General features: G+C 47.7%; 1 long non-coding RNA gene across 1 annotated transcript; it reads left to right on the top strand.

Annotated features, from left to right (window-relative positions):
- Positions 1–3,003: 3,003 nt before the first annotated feature.
- Positions 3,004–8,183, top strand: LOC116667197. The gene is made up of 3 exons (XR_004324008.1): positions 3,004–3,082; positions 6,663–6,664; positions 8,171–8,183. It is a non-coding gene; the product is annotated as an uncharacterized LOC116667197 (long non-coding RNA).
- The last annotated feature ends 6,541 nt before the right edge of the window (positions 8,184–14,724 follow it).

Below are 14,724 nucleotides of genomic sequence, written 5' to 3'. Positions count from 1 at the left end.
GGTCTGACTAAGGACGTGACTGCACTGCTTGGACCTCAGCCTCACCACTCTGATCCAGACTGATCCAGGTTTTGGGTTGACCTTGCTGGATTTTGAACCAACCTCACCAAATTTCTAGCTCACCACCGAGGTACACATGAAGCCTGCCTGAACTTCTGTCTAGACTCCCAGGACTTCAAGAGGAACCGACCAAGCTTCCGATTGATTTTGCAGAAGTTATGATGAAACCGGCCTGAAAGTAGTGTGGCCTGAGCTTCCCCAGTTTTCAGTGCACCTGACTGGATTTCCAAGTTTCCTGAACTTTCAGTGCACCTGACTGGATTTCTGACTGGTTTGACTGAAAAGTTTTGACTGATTTGACTGATAATTATTTTAAAAGCTAAACTTCTTGAATGTTGGACTCAGCTCATGGGATTCTTTTACCCTAAACTGACCGGATGACAGAGTACCCTCAGAACCAGGCCAAATAACAGGAAATTGTGTGGGGAGCCAGTTGAGTGGCCCACAGTCCACTCCCACCCACCTCACACCCAAGTCTCACTCAGAGCTTGCCCATCTCACCTGCAGAGGGGATGAGGCAAGAGGTGCCCAGTGGTCCGTTGTCCCACTCGACTCTTCTAACATTCTAGCACCTGTTTCTTTACTGATGCTTCCATCAGCTGTCCCCTGCTTTCTCCTTGTTTCCAGCATCACCCAGCTCTCAGAACTGGGCACCACCAGTTCTAGGAAATGATGCTCTAGAGTCAGTCTGCTCTGAGCCCCCATGTCTGGCTAGGAAGTCTCATAAAACAGAGCTCAAAAGCCAGGGCTCTGGGCCAGCCTGCCTGGGCTTGGGGCACAGCTCCGCTGGTTCTAGCCGTGTCACCCTGGGGCGTGTTAATAAACTCTTCTGAACTTTGTTTTCTTCACCTCCTAAGTGGGTGTGATTCTCTTGCTTATCTCTCGGGTCTGTCTGGAGGGTGAGCAAGAATACTAATGATAGCTAGGGCTTTTTGAGCATTTCCTCTGAGCCAGCTCTGTTCCAGGGCTGCAGACGGCTTTAGGATCCTCTCTGAATCCTCGCCAAAGCTCACTAGTCTGGTAAGTGGCAGAGCCAGCACAGTCCAAGCCCGCAGAGGCCCTGCCCTCAACCGCTCTGCCGTCCTGCCTCTTGGGCTTGCCTTGCACTGACAGAATCCGGTGAACGTCAGCTAGCACTATCTTCCTCATCCCCATAATTATAACACTATTATCAGTGGAGAATTGGGCTGTTCTTTGGGTCCCATTTTGGTCAGTCATTTGTTATTTGATGGTGTGACTTCATATTCTTTGGGGAGTGCTGAATAGCAAGAATCCTCCCAGCTACCCCCCACCCAGACCCCAACACCAAGCGAGCCATGGATATTTTCAAACCCTCAGGCATGTCACAGCCACAGGGCTAGTTCTGTTTTTTAAGATCTTTGTCCATCTACTCACATCTGGTCTGATTTTACCATGAGAACTTCCTGAGTTTCTTTTCTGGCACTGTAATAGGAACCAGATTTGCAAAGCGTCCCCCAGTCCATATTGTGTGTTGGTAATTGCCAGGCTGTGGGCTATGAGGTGTGGACAGTGACAGCAGAGAAACTGGACCCTGTTCCTGACCCGGAGCAATGCCCGTGGCAGCACTGGTCTTCTTGTCTCCCCAGGGTGGCAGGCACTTGGGAAGTCGTACAAACAATTATATTCACTCCTCACTCGAAGGGAAGTTCTTCTTTAACAGGGAGGGTGGGTGAGAGGCGCTGGGGGCTGTCTTCAGCAGTCTCAGGCTTACATCCCTGTGTGCCTCTATTGTGTTCTGTCCAGACACAGGACTCTCCTCCCCTTCACTCCCACTCTGCCTTGCCTTTGCATATGCTGTTTTCTGCCCAGTATATCTTCCTCCTCCTTTATATACCTCTTCAGCATTTATTGAACATCTTCTATATGTTCAACATGATTCAGGAGCTAGAGGCACAAAGATACAATCCTGGTACTCTGTAGCTCACAATGGCAGAGACAAAGTACCAAGGGATCAAGGGCCTGGACATCTAGGCCAAGCAGGGCAGGACAGGGGAGAGAAGCAGGGAAGACCTCCCTCCTGTGGGAGGGAGCATCTAACTAGACCCTGTCTTGCCTACTCATCCTTCAACACCAGTTCAAGTAGCACCACTTGTCTGAAGGGCGTCCAGATCCCCACCAGCAGAATAAATGTCTTTCTCTCCAAAACTCCCTTGGCTTTGCGCAGGGAGAGATAGCACTGACTATCACACAGTTTAAGCCAATTTTCTCCATCCTGCTCTGGACCACAAACTCCCTGAAGACAGAACTGGATTTGCTTCTGCATGGCCAGGGCCCTGTTGAAGTTTAAGAAGTGTTGTTCTGGAGGGTTGAGGGTGGGAAGGGATAGACTGGGATTTCAAAATTGTAGAATAGATAAACAAGATTACACTGTATAGCACAGGGAAATATACACAAAATGTTATGATAACTCACAGAGAAAAAAATGTGACAATGAGTGTATATGTCCATGAATGACTGAAAAATTGTGCTGAACACTGGAATTTGACACAACATTGTAAAATGATTATAAATCAATAAAAAATGTTAAAAAAAAAAAAAGAAGTGTTGTTCTGAGTAAGTCTATGTGTGTACATGTACTGCATCCACAGTGCATGCATGTGTGTGTGCGACCACACATCTGTGGGTGGGGAATGGTAGGCTTGGGGGTGGGGGTAATTCTTGGGGCTCATTCTTGAACGTATCTGCTTCGGTAAGATATCTCGGCAACTCTCCATGACTCCCTCCTCTCCAGGTGGACAAGAAAGATAGTGAGCTCCCTGCCTGGTGTTTGGAACTTGAAAGGCTGATCCCAGCGGAGACTGAGGTGGGTAGGACTGGGAGACACTGATGCACCAACCTCTTTGGCCAGCAGCCAGGCCTTGGGGAGCACACCAAGAGACGCCTGGCCCACCTTAGCCAGAGGGGCCCTCCTCGACTTCCTACCTCCCTACTCCTAGTAAATTCCTTCATTCTTGAAAAAGCCCTCCACTGCTCCAACCTACAGTGGGGGCTTGGTGGGAGGGTCCCCAGGGGCCTTAGTGTCCTGACCACTGAACATTCTGGATAGAGACTAGGGTTGAATCATAGGTTAATTCCTATCTAGAAACTCATACGCTCGCGGGGCCCTTCCTGCCCTGGGGAGGGGTCAGTTGTATGAGTGGTCTAGTCTGAGCTGGGCCCCAACCTGAGAGCCTAACAAGGTAGGGAGACATTTCCCCAGGGACAGAAATCCCACGTGCTTCCCAAAGTGCCCCACTGCCTGGGTATGACGGTAACAGTGCTTGCATCTGGGTGGGCCTTTGTAGTTTCCAAGGAAATGCCCATACATTGTCCATTCAATTAACATTTGTTGAACCTTTACTTTGTGCCTGGCATCGTGCCTTGCTAATCAAATAATAACATGAACAGGTGCTGTGTTCAGCCCTTCACCTGCATCACTGTGTGGTCCTCAAAATGACCCCTTTGTAAAGATGAAGACAATGAGACTCAGCTTATCTATCTCCCAGGGACACACAGTGCTAAGTAGTAGAATCAGGTTTGGATTCACCTCTCTCAGGTGACTCGGACACCCCTACTCCCACACTTCCCCATCTCTAGCCCTTTCACCTTCCCCTAATAAAGCTGAGAAAGCTGGAGTAGGTATTAATGTCCCATCTTAAAGATGAGAAAACTGACCCTTGGTGGGTTTAGGAGACTTTCCAGAGATCTCACAGAAGGTTGGGTGGGAGTGCTAACCTGGCTCCAACATCCACACTGCCTGCAGAACACTTACTCCAACGCTGCCCCCACATCCAAGCCCACTCTGCCTGATTTTGCCCGCACCCAGTCTCCCTCCCAGACCCCACTGCACAGGATGCCGTGACAGGTAGGACACAGGCTGCGAGGAATGAGGATGTTGCCCACCATGCCTGGCTTGTGAGGCATCAGCACCGGTGGCCCCCAATAACTGCTGGCCCTGAGAACTCCTCTCCCCTGGGCTCCCTCCCCTGGGAATGACCAGCATTCCTCGTTGGCTGAGGCACAGGAACATTCTTCCTGAAAGTTCTTGCCTAATCCCCTCCCACCCAACCAAGGGCTTTGGGCTCCATGACAAGGTAAATAATTGCCCAAATATCCTCAGATTAGATCTATTTTCTACTTTCAGACTGACCAACACCAACCGGCCTGTTTCTCATCCATTGCTTCCCACTAAAATGCTCCTGTCTCTCACTCAGAGCTAACGACTCTCCCAGTGTTTTGAAATCTGCTCAGGGGGGTTAAACTCTCCCTGAGAGTGGGATGCCAAGTTCCTGGAAGCAAACACAAGGCAGGGTTTCCAAACCCCTAAATTCCACCACCAAACTGTAAGGTAAGGTGAGTCCCAGGGAACACCCAAGTCCATGGGTCCTTGTCCCTTGTTCACTGGGAGTCCTATTGTCCAGGTTAGCCCCATAGAGGTCACCTTCTCTTGGCGCTTACAAATTTGGAAACACTGATTTTTCAGAAACTTGATGAGCACAGAAGAAATACAGTTGCAGTAAGAAAACCTGACTTCAAGCCCCAGCTCTGGCCACTCATTGTGTGGCTTTGGGCAAGTTTTGTTTTTTCTTTTCCAATTTGTGACTATAATTATTTTGATTAGTTCATGGGTCACATAAGGCTTTATCAAGCAAACAGCCACTAATCAAATGGGCTCTGGGCATTTATTTACCCATGGTTTTAATGAGAGGGCAAGACTTTGACTCTGAATATAATTCTAGCTTTGGAAATGGTCACATTCTTCAACACAACCAATCTAGGAAAATCATTCTGATGAGAAAGTTTTTGTTTTCAAGGCGCTATTCTATCATTCCATCTACCGTCACATTATCTCTGACAACACATGGAATTAATTATCCGTGTGCTACTTAGGAAGAATAAGATGAAGAGAAGAGATCTGACATTTATGGAGCAGTTACTATATGCCAGACCCCCTTCTAAGTGTGTTCTCTATGTACTAACACATGTAATCCTCCAACCAGCCTGTAAGACAGGTGTTATGGTTACGCCCCCTCCATTTTAAAGATGAGAAACGTGAGGCGCAGAGAAGTAACACAACGTGCCAAGTTCGTGTGGGTGAAAAACAGCAGGCCAGGCTTTGAAGCTGGGCGGCTGTCTCCAGAGCACTAGCGTTTAATGACCGTGCCACACGGTCGCAGTGAGATGAAAGAGGCCCAGGCCAAAGGGAAGATGGGGCTTGTCCATAAATTATTCTAATGCAAGTTGGGAAGTAATAAGTGACCAGAAAGAAACAGATAATGCCCCCTGGGAGTTCAGACAAGGGGACCATGGCTTCCAGCTGGAACGAGAGGGAAGCTTTATGAAGGAGGTGACATTTTAGCTGAGCCTTGAAGGACAGGTAAGATTTAGAGCTGTGGCGATTTGGGGAGAGGGAACAGCAGGGTTCAAGTTTAGGGAGAGTAGCTGGCTCTGCCAGGGAGAAAGAGACAACCAGGGAAGAGGCATATCAGAGAAGAGAACACCAGCCAGGTTGTGAGCGTTGCACACGGCCCTCTCACTGAATGCAGACAAAGAGAGGCAAAGGTGTTGGGATGGGAGACATGTATGCAGACAACAGAAGCAGGGAGGCAGGGAGCCTGGAAGCAGGAACAGGGTGTACACTTGGGGTACTGACGGGGCTCAATCCATGGGTGAATAAGCCCATTGCTCATGGAGGGGTAGGTGGGACCTATGAGGGATGAAAAGGCCCCCAGGGATGTGCAGCAGCAGGAAGCCTCTACCACCATTAGCTAGGCCTGTTGGACGAGGGCAAGAAACAGCATCACTGGCCCCAGTGAGAGCCAGCAGCGCAGACCTCAGGGATGCAATCCCAGCCAGAAACATGGCCCCGAGCAGGACTGGGAGCAAGAAGAACCCACCCTCAGATCTCCTCCTGGGGCTTTCCGTGAGCAGAAGCCAGAGCTGATGGCAAGACAGTCTCATGAAGAAGGCTGCAGGGGTCAGCTTCTGGGACATGGAGCAGAGCAGAAAAGGATGGAGAGGATGGGAGGGGAGAGACCAAGAGAGAAGACTCACAGCCCAGATCAAATTTAGAAGATGTTGTCATGGTTTGGGAAAGAGTCACTGAGAGGCTGAACCAGGGCAGTTGCAGAGGAAAAGGAGGTGCTGGGGACACATGTATGGGAGCTTAAGGAAGTAAGACTGGGAGAATTTGGCAAGCAGTTGTCTGCAAGGCAAAGAGCTTAAGTACTTGTTAAGAGCCAGGTGTATGTACATGCATATATATGTACACCCTTCTATATGAATAGGAAAAAAATGATGATCTGTTCTGGCATTTTATTAATGAAAAACTTGAAATCAACCCATGATGATGAATGAGTCACCAGACAGGTTATCATGGAAGGGCCAGGACAGCAAGCTTTCCTCCGCATTGTGTTCACAATCTCCTGGCACGTATTCCTGCCCATGGGGTCCTTGGTGAGTTACCATCCCTATTCTACAGAGGAGGGACCTGAGGCCCAGGGAATTTCAGTGGTTTGGGGAAGATCACAAAGCATAATGGTCACAGAGCTGAAACTAGAAGCTGCCACAGTCTCCTCGACCATCCAGCTGGTGTGTCATAGGAGTCCACCCAGTCCAGCCCAGACTAGGGAATCAGGGCACTTACTGCCATCACCCTCTGCCTGCCATGGGCCTCGTCCCCTCCACATCCACCCTCTCTTTAGCCAGCTCCTTTGCAGCCAGGGCATCAAGATGAATTCATCTTTGCCTTGGAAAAGATGTGGGAACTAATCAAAGATGATGCCTGGCCGGGCATGCCCTGGATGAACTCCCCGCTCTGGGTTTCCACAGCACAGTTTCAACTCAACAGGTAACCAGGCTAGTGGAGTGCAATGATGGATTGTGAAAGAAATGATACCACTCAAACCTCGTAAAGCAGCTTCATTATCCTGTGGCAGATTTTTGGCAATTCCTCAAGTCTGGCTCATTTTATGTCTAATTACATATCGCAGTGCATAGCCCCTGTATGTTATGTTTCACATAATAAATACATGGAAAGTTGTTCTTTTCCCATTAGCCCCTGCCCAGCAATGAACCAATTTCTGGTGAGTGCTTATGCAATAAAGAAGAAGTTGTTTCAAACACCATGGCACTTCATAACTGAACTTTATAGGCTCCCGCCACTCTGATTCAGGGGGCTTGAGAGAGGGACCTGGGTTTTCCGCCAGCTGTTTCTGCTCTGGAAGCAAAGGCCGTTTGTCAGGAGCAATGTCCTGGGATGGCTGGAAACCCAGCCAGCACCTTAGTCCGAGGAGACAAAGGACTGTCGGGCTACTGGAGGGCGACCTGCTGACTTCTGGAGGCAAGGCCTGGCTGCAAAGGCTTTCCTGTAGCTGTGGTGTTATGAGAAATGCCAGGGTCTCGTGAGTACTGATCAGTCGTGGAGCACCTCATCTAACAATCAATCGACATACATTTATTAAGCACCTGCTACAATCTCAGGTCTGTTCTAGATGCTGAGTTGCAGAGGGAAGGGGTAGCATGTGGGGAGGAGAACACCAGAGAGTAGAGATATGGTTGTGAGAGTAGGATTTGGAATTGGAAGGCTTGGATTGAAGGCCAGGCTCTACTGCTTACCAGCTGTGGGATGTTTGACAAGTCACTGAAAACCTCTCTGAACCTGTTTACACATTCATTAGGTGGGGATGCCAAGCTATGGCCTCATGGGGCCATCATGAGAATTAAATGAGATTATGCAAGTCGAGGGGCTCCCTGTGTCTTTGGCCCAGAGTGAGTGCCCCGAGACTGATCATTATGGCTATCCATAATTATTATCATTATTCTCATATCGTCTACCATGGGGCTGGGTGGTGGTGGGTTGCAAACACAAAAGAAGAAGACTTGACTCTGAAATTCACAATCCTGGATTTGAAGCCCAACTCACAATGGGCTCAGGAAGAGAGCCCTGTGGCACACAGGCAACAGTGGGGAGACAATTTGGTTGTGGGCTGGAACCAACTTGTCCTCATGGAACTAACATTCAGCGGGTCACGGGCTGGGCTGCTGTGGGCTAGAGTCCATAAGGACAGCAAGATCTGGGGAAAGGATAAAAGGGGAGCATGGCCAAAAGTAGGAAGAGCACAATGTTCTATGAGAGCTAAAACCCATGATCATCAATGCCTCAAATGCGTACTGAGCATCTACTGCTACTTAGTAAGTGCCAGGTGGCCTTCCAGGCACAGGAACACAAACTTCTGGTGGGGTCACGCCCCATACCCAGGAAACTGCAGTACAGGGACCTCCGTGTCACGTACAGCCCCACAGTGCAGAGAGGCAGGATGGGTCAGGGTCAGGGTCAGGGAAAGGGTACAGGGGTAGCAACCTTTAACCTGGCCCACTTGACTGGTGATGAGAATGTGCAGCAGGGGCAGAAGGCTGAGCAATATTCCAAACTAAATGGCCATCACAACTTTGGATCCAATAGCCCTGATGTCACACCTAAGATCATGAACCACTGAATGTTAGTTCCAGGAGGGTAAGAACTTTGCTGTGCTGGGACACTAGCTGGCACATCATAGATGCTCAAAAAATATGTATTGAATGGAGGAATTAATGGTAACTGAATCACATCTTGGTCAGTGACATCTGTTTGCACTTCCAGGTCCACTCTCCTGTCTCCACCTTGCTCTCTGCCCAGGAGACTAATGGGCAGGAATCACCTCAGTGGGCTCCCCTGGCCTCTGGCTGTGCTAGGGTTTGGCCAGTGGGGAGCCCCAGTAGGAAAGTGGAGGAAGGGAGGACAGTGGTATCCATGTACCTGGCCACTTCACTACAGAATCTCCTCTGCTGGCTGGGGCTCCTTCCTTACATATAACATGATCTCTCCTGGGTGTGGGCAACTGCTCCCTCTTATAAGCAAGGCTAGGGATAGTAACCCAGGTTCCACCCATTGTGGTTCCCCTTCACCTTGGCCACACCTCCATAAATACCTCTTTGTAAATTAAACCTCCTTGAACTCTCCTAATCTGAGTGTGCAGTCTGATCCTTTTTGAGACTCTAAATGACACATTCCTCAATTTCAAATTTCTTGTAGCAAAATTCTAGTTTTGCTGTTTTGTTTTTTTTTTAATCTCAATTAGTGCTGTTTTTTTCACCTCAATTCCAGCAGTTTGGCAGGTGATGTAGGTGTCTGAGGGATTCTTGATCAAGAATAATCTCCCTAATTTTAACCCTTTTTCCTACTCCACAAATACTGTAGAACAGAAGAGGACCCCAAAATGCAGAAATAAAACTTGCAAAGAAAATTTAAGTGAGTGAAAGCAATCGACAATGCTGATTTTGAATCTTTTCTTCCTTTCCCCTTTGTTCCACTGGTAGCCTCAGTGGACAACTCCCACGCATACAAATGGCAGCAGAAGTCAAAGAACTCAGAATAGTAGCTCTGAAAGGAGCCTAGAGACCGTCTGGACCAACCCCTTCCTCACCTCTCCTTCCATCTCCACCCTCTCCTCCTCCCCTGTCACCACCACAACCATCATCTCTATGCCCACCACCACCACCTCCATCACAACCATCAAAACCATGCCTCCCACCACCACCTCCACCACTGCCTATACCACATGCACAACCATTATGCCCAAACTAACACCAGTACCACTCTGCCCAACACCATCATCACCATGTTGACCACAACCACCATCATCTCACCACCACCACCACCACCACCATGTTCAGCCCCACCACATCACCTCCAGCATACCCAACACCACCACTGTATAGAAAGAAAGGATGAGGGCCAGGAAGACGTGATCCGCAAGATAGGACACTTAGTGGCTTAAACAGAACTAGAACCACTTAAGTTTTAATCAAAGAGGCTGAGTCTCAAGTAAACAGTTGATTTCAACCACATTTAAAAATCTAAAACAAAAAGAAGTCTTTAAGAAAAAGAGAGCATGATACTGAAAGACAGTATCTGTCTCATGTTGACTTTTTGAAAATAGACCTTATTTTTCGGAGCAGTTTTAGGTACACAGCAAAACTAAGCAAAAGGCAGAGAGAATTCCCAAACACCCCTGCCTCCAAATATGCACAGCATCCCCCACCATCAACATCCTACACCACAGTGCTACATCTGTTACAACCGATGAATCTTCACTGACACATCATTATCACCTAGAGTCCACAGTTTATATTAGGGTTTTACATTACACATTTACATTAGGGTTGTACACTGTATGAGTTTGGACAAATGTATCCACCATTAAGGATCAAACAGACTATTTCACTGCCCAAAAATCTTCTGTGTCTCACCATTTATCCTTCCCTCCCCACAACTCCTGGAAACCACTGATTCTTTTACTGTCTCCATAGTTTCGCCTTTTCCAGAACATCATACAGTTGGAATCACACAGAAACCTACCATTTTCAGATTGGCTTCTTTCACTCAGTAATATGCATTTAAGTTTCCTCTGTATTTTTCATGGTTTGATAACACATTTCTTCATGGTGTCAAATAAAATTCCATTGTGTGGATGTATCACAGTTTATTTATCCATTTACCTACTGAAGGGCATCTTGGTTGTTCCAAGTTTTGGCAATTACAAATAAAGCTGCTATAAACATCCATGTGCAGGTTTTTGTGTGGCGTGTGGACACAAGTTTTCAATTCATTTGGGTAAATACCAAGGAATGTGATTGCTGGGGCCCATGTTAAGAATATGCTTAGTTTTATATGAAATTGCCAAACTGTCTTCCAAAGTGGCTGTACCATTTTGCATTCCCATCAGCAATGAATGAGAGTTCTTGTTGCTCCGCATCCTCCTCAGCGTGTAGTGTTGTCAGTGTTTTCGATTTTGGCCCTTGTAATAGGTGTGTCGTGGTATCTCATTGTTTTAATTTGCAGTTCTCTAAAGCAATTCTCCATGATAGTGAGCATCTTTTCATACGCTTATTTGCTGTCCATATATCTTCTTTGGCAAGGTGTCTGTTCAGGGTTTTGCCTATTTTTAATTGGATTATTCATTTTCTTATTGTTAAGTTTTAAAAGTTCTTTGTATATTTTGGATAATGGTCCTTTATCAGATATGTCTTCTGCAAATATTTTCTTCTAGTCTGTGAATTGTCTTACAACTCTTTCGTCAGTCTTTCACAGAGCAGGAGTTTTTAATTTTAATGAAGTTCAACTTACTGATTATTTCTTTCACAGATCTTGCCTTTAGGGTTATCTAAAAAGTCACTGCCATACCCAAGGTCATTGAGAGTTTCACTTTTGTTATCTTCTAGGACTTTTATAGTTTTGCACTTTATGTTCATATCTATGGCCCATTTTTAAATCATATTGATTTTTTTCAATGATTTACCATCAAATTGTCTTTAAAAGACAAAATTGGTATTAAAAACCATAGAGCCCTATATTTCATTTATATGTTACCAAACTCTAGTGAGCTTTTGAATAACAGTCACTAAATGGTACATTCTTCTATTTATGTTCTAATTTCCAAACCTAAGCTTTATTTCCTTTAAATTTGGTTTTCTGCTTTGATCACAAGAGTAAGCTTGAAAGTAAATAAAATACTCTCCCATGGGTTGAAGTGTGAGCTGTAAAATTCACATACAAGTTTCCATCAAGAATAGTCACAGTCATAATCCTCAGAGGTGAATTGTTTGGTTTGATGTGTAAGTGCAAGAAAATTCAACTACTTGCTAAGTAATAATACTATTGGCTTACTTTTCTATTTTATGTCCATTATTTTTTTGGTCCTCAAAATAACCCCAGGAGGATGGTGTCATTGCCATCACTTTACAGGGGAGGAACTGAGATAAGAATGCTCGTGGTCAAAACATGAATAAGCTTAGAGCAAGACTGACTAGGAGAACAACAGTGGTGAAGACAATGATGGCTGACGTGTGCTGAGTGCATCCTCTGTGCTGAGCGCCTCATGTGCCCATCATAGTTCATGAGGACCGGGTGGCTTGTCTTTTTTAGTTGTCCCGAAACCATGTAACAACAGTGATCGATTGCCACTCATTCTACTAAACTAGGCTTAGCCCAGCACTTCTGGGTCCTGTGGGGAAAAAAGCTACAAACAGCCCACAAGTGTGAAGCAGGAAAGTAATAGGAGTGAGGTTGACATTGCTTCTAAGATCTGTCTTGACTGCCCTTTGCCTGAAGAGATGCCTGCTGGTTTCTTTCAAAGGAACACAGGAGTGAGAGTCAGGGCTCTCTGTCACCTTCTAGCCATGTGACAAGGGAAGACATTGAACTTCTTGGGGCTCTGCTGAAACCCTATGATGAAAGGATTGGAGGAGAGCAGGTTTCCAAACTGTACTCTGAGGAAGCCTTGGGTCACCCCAGAAGGGCCTTGGGGGGATAAAAAGGGGAGGCCAAAGGGGACTGGCTTTAGCATCTCCCACTTATCACTGCTCCAGCCAGAGCACCCTATTCATCTACATGTACATTGGTTTTCCAGACTTTGCTGAGGAAAGAACTTAATGGATAAGACTTTAAAGCAAATTGATGATGTCTTGGGTCTTGTGGTGCACAGTTGGTTTTTGTTGTCCACTCACATTGCCCTCCATAATGTGGGTGGGCCTCATCCAATCAGTTGAAGGTGTAAATAGAACAAAAGACTGACCTCCCCTGAGAAAGAAAGAATTTTGCAACAGATAGTCTTTGGATTTGAACTACAGCATTGGCTCTTCCCTGGTCTCCAGCCTGACAGCCTTTGACTTGAACTACAGCATTAGCTCTTCCCTAGGTCTCCAGTCTGCTGGCCCACTTTGCAGAATTTGGACTTGCCAAACTCCAGAAGAGCTAAAATAAATTCCTTAAAATAAAATCTTTAGAGAGAGGGAGAGGGAGGGAGGGAGGGAGGGAGGGAGAGAGAGAGAGCGAGAGCGAGAGCGAGAGCGAGAGCGAGAGCGAGAGCGAGAGCGAGAGAGAGAGAGAGAGAGAGAGAGAGAGAGAGCGCCTATTGGTTGTTTCCCTGGAGAATCCTGACTAATACAATGACGTTTCAGATAAATCAGCTCCATGAAAGAGAATAAAGCCTAGGCCCTCAGGTGAGGACCCTCAGGTCCATGGGTGTATGGAAAACTCTACATTCAACCCCAAGCTGTCTTTGAAAGGCTTTGGTCAGGGTCCTGATCTGTGAGATTCCTCTGTTGACCCTGATCAAGCTTCCCCTGCCCAGACAACGGGACTCCTCCTGGCCATGGTGTTGCCTCCCTGGAGTCCAGACTAAGTGCAGTATAAGTGTGGGCCCCCTTCCAGAGGCAGATATGGCACTGACTTGGGCTTGGTCCTCCCCATGGCTCTGGTGAGCTATCTGGGGCATCCTCAGAGATTTCTGTGTCATCCAGGGTCGGGCAGGACACACAGAGGCCCATCTTCCCAGGGAATGCTCTATGTTCGCCGAGTCTAGGCTGTGACAGACACCAGGCCAAGGGCTCCAGGGGCTCAGCAGAGAACCCCAAGATCTTGGGGAAAGTGGGAGAAATGCTCATGGCATGTGGGGGGAGTGATGTCACATTCAGATTTCAGGGAGACCGGGGAGCACGGGGGGCTGACTGGGCACTCAGAAGCACTCCCAAGAGTCATAGCCGCCCAGCTGCATGTCCTCAGCAAGGAAGGTGCCTAAGAGTCTGACAGCCAGGGCTGGACTCGGCATCCTGCCTGGCTCTGGGCCTGACACATTGGGCACAGTGTATCCATGTTGGGCATGACAGCCAGGACCTGCTATGTGCCAGGCACAGTGCTAATTCCTTTGCATAAATTTGTAACAGACGTCAATCTCACACAGTCCATAATTCAAGTGGGTAAGAAACAGGACTTTATTTTCTATGACTCAGCCTTATTTTCATTTCTAATCCCCACGTCAGTGGTGGCCAAATCTTAATCTCAGACAGCTCGAGTTTCATGCCATTTTCCCCAGGAGGCCGCCCTAGTTCCCATGGGTGGGAATGGGGCTGTCATTAGAGACGAGGCATCAAGTGAGACTGCGATGTCATGAGTCCACCTGGTCGCCACAGAGGTGCCCTGTGATCCTGTCTGCCTGACTTCTTCAATCTGGAGGGGGACAGCAGCGAGTGAGGGGTGTCTCTCTCCTTCTTCTTGGCCACAGATGCACCTGGGGCCCATCTGCTGCTTCCACATCCTGATGAGGCAGGAGAACTCACAATGGGGCTATTTAAGGCCATGACCTTGTCACACTGCACAGCCCTTTCCTTTTCTCTGGGCCTCACTGCCTCCACAGGGTTCTCCCCGGGGGAGGGGAGCCTAGGTCCCCTCTGCTCCCATACGTCAGATGGAGCAGTGGCCCTTCTCCAGGACACAGCCACACACTGTGCTCCCCCTCCCCCTCATCGAGCCCACCCAGCCATCCCCCTCTGCCTCCCCATTAAGGAGTGCTTTGCTAGTCATTGGGGTGGGGTTGCTCTTACTCACTCAGGATGTTTTTTTTCCCAAATCTTTTCAGTTTCCCCCACAACCAAGGCTTCGCCCACAAAAGTCCGGAAGAGACTCTTTCTATTTCCCTTTGCCTTCTTCTGTCACATCCGTTCCCCGAGGCAACAAGCACAGAAGAGCGGGGCAGCAGGAATGGGAGAAGGGTGGGAGAACCGAGGAGATACAGAGAGAAAACACCAGTTGGTTTTTCGAAGTGTTATGTATGGGATCTCATTACA

Source organism: Camelus ferus, chromosome 11 (assembly GCF_009834535.1).
Source record: "Camelus ferus isolate YT-003-E chromosome 11, BCGSAC_Cfer_1.0, whole genome shotgun sequence".
Lineage (NCBI taxonomy): Eukaryota > Metazoa > Chordata > Mammalia > Artiodactyla > Camelidae > Camelus > Camelus ferus.
This window is presented reverse-complemented; position numbering and strand designations above follow the sequence as displayed.